Source organism: Octodon degus, unplaced genomic scaffold (genome assembly GCF_000260255.1).
Source record: "Octodon degus isolate 3935 unplaced genomic scaffold, OctDeg1.0 scaffold00460, whole genome shotgun sequence".
Classification (NCBI taxonomy): Eukaryota; Metazoa; Chordata; class Mammalia; order Rodentia; family Octodontidae; genus Octodon; species Octodon degus.
In genome coordinates this window covers 49,396-51,347 of record NW_004525036.1, presented here as the reverse complement: position 1 = coordinate 51,347, position 1,952 = coordinate 49,396, and the positions used below count along the sequence as shown (strand labels likewise).

At 48.8% G+C, this 1,952-nt stretch overlaps 1 pseudogene; it reads right to left on the bottom strand.

Moving 5' to 3' along the window:
- Window positions 1-417: 417 nt before the first annotated feature.
- Window positions 418-1,952, bottom strand: part of LOC105741335 — a 3,597-nt pseudogene continuing 2,062 nt past the window's right edge.

Below are 1,952 nucleotides of genomic sequence, written 5' to 3'. Positions count from 1 at the left end.
TCTCCTAATGGCGTCACCCTTGTCATTTGGGGCCCATGTCTTTTCCATCCTCTGTGGGTGCTGATGTGTTGGGATCCTGAGCTTCTGTTGCCCAAGGATCTTTTCACTGTCTGCTATTAGGTCACCTAACTTCTGTGAAGCTATCATGTCCTTAAGAGTCTGGCTGTGGAGATGGCACTGGGATGCCAGAGAGGATATATTGTCTGAAGCTTGGATAGAATCAATAGAAGAGTCTAGAAGGCCCAAATCAGGAATGCAGACTTGGGCCTGGTTCATTAACTTTACCTTCACTGTATTTTGAAATTCATCCCTGATGCCAGGCTGAGGACCTGGCTCTGCTCTGTTTTGGACAATATATGCTGCAGGCACAGCAGAAACTTCTAGGCTGCCTCTGCTTGTACTCAGGATGCTTCTGTTCTAGCACGTCATGCTGGGGAGACTGTGCATCAGTGGCTGGGAAGGCTTTCTGCTGCCCTGTCCAGCTGAAGGGGCCTTTAATGGGCCCTGGGCATCATCAGTTGGGACCCCTTTAGAGCCCTCTCAGTCTCCTTCTACATGGCTGAGGAGAGAAGGAGTCTGCCTAGTGTAGGGACAGACTCATTGGGTGTCACCTCCTCTATTGGACCTGCTGGATGTGCTATTTTCAGGAACTTGGCAAACTTGGTGCTGCAGTCACCTGAAGACATGCCTGAGGCTGAGGAGAAACATGAATATTGAGGAAGAGATGAGGGTGAAGATATTTTCACTTTGAAGACATTTATGGCCCTAAGGAGCTTGAGGGGGAGATGCCATTTGTGTCTCACCCGAACCCTTGTAACATGCACTGCCAGGGTCTTCAGTGAACATGGGTTAAGATAGTGGAGTTTCTGGAAGGTGCCCTGCAAGGACTCTGACTCTTGAGGGAGGTTAGATTTTTGGTGTTCACCTGGGTGAACAAAGCTCCATTGGAAAGAAAGCCAGGACCGGTGCACTCTCAGAGGCATCCATCCCTCCTGGGTCTGCTAGGACTTTGCACACAAATGTGTTCTCAGGACACATTCTAGGTGATTTTGGGGATTTCCTGTAGATCTTTTGATTTTTCTTTTAGACTCTGCAGATGTTGCCCCCAGAAACTTCCCTGAAAAGTTTTCCAAGGGTCTAGATGTATTTGGGGGGACTTTCTCTGGAATTTGCTCCACATTTCTGTCCTTTTCTCACTGGAACTTCACCTCCTACACTTCCTTGCTGCAGCCACCAGCAGACATGGATGAACATGCTAAAGGACCAGGTTCATCCTCTGTCTGACTTGAGTGAGCTATGGCATTCTGAGGCTTTGTGACTTCCCTACATTCTTGGATCCTGCGTGGCAGGTTGCGCTGGCATTGAATGACCAACTTTTTAATATGCTGCTCTAGGTTTTCCATTGCTCTGAACTGAAAAAAAAGCCTGAGGAGGGCTGGTGGAGGTCCAGTGGTCCTGGGAAAGGTTTGGAGTTAGAGGACTGTAGTCTTCCTGATAGCTTAGGGCCATTGATTGCGAAAACAACTGAGTGTGGGCCTTTGATCTTAAGGACCTTCCTGCATGTGGAATTTCAGTTGTGCTGAGCTGTTGTGGATTATCTTGGGGTGTAGGCCAAACTGCTACAGTCCATAACATGGGGAAGATAACATGGTAAGAGGTGTAGGGGAAAAGCTAGGCGATGGGCCTGAGACTGAACCTGACCCAATGGAGTGGGCTGAGATTAGGTGGTGGACTGAAACAAGGAGGTCGTTTGGGGGTCAGGAGAGGACAGGGTTGTGAGGACATTTTATTTTCCACTTCATCTGGGCAAACGTTTGCAATTTTGTTAAATAAAGAAGGGGGAGGCTGCAGAGAAGGATTCCAAGACATGTGGGCCCCTTCCACCAAGAATTCACTGTGCCAGGAGGGCAGACCCCAGAAGAACTGGCTCCATTTCTACTCAAAGGGGATCC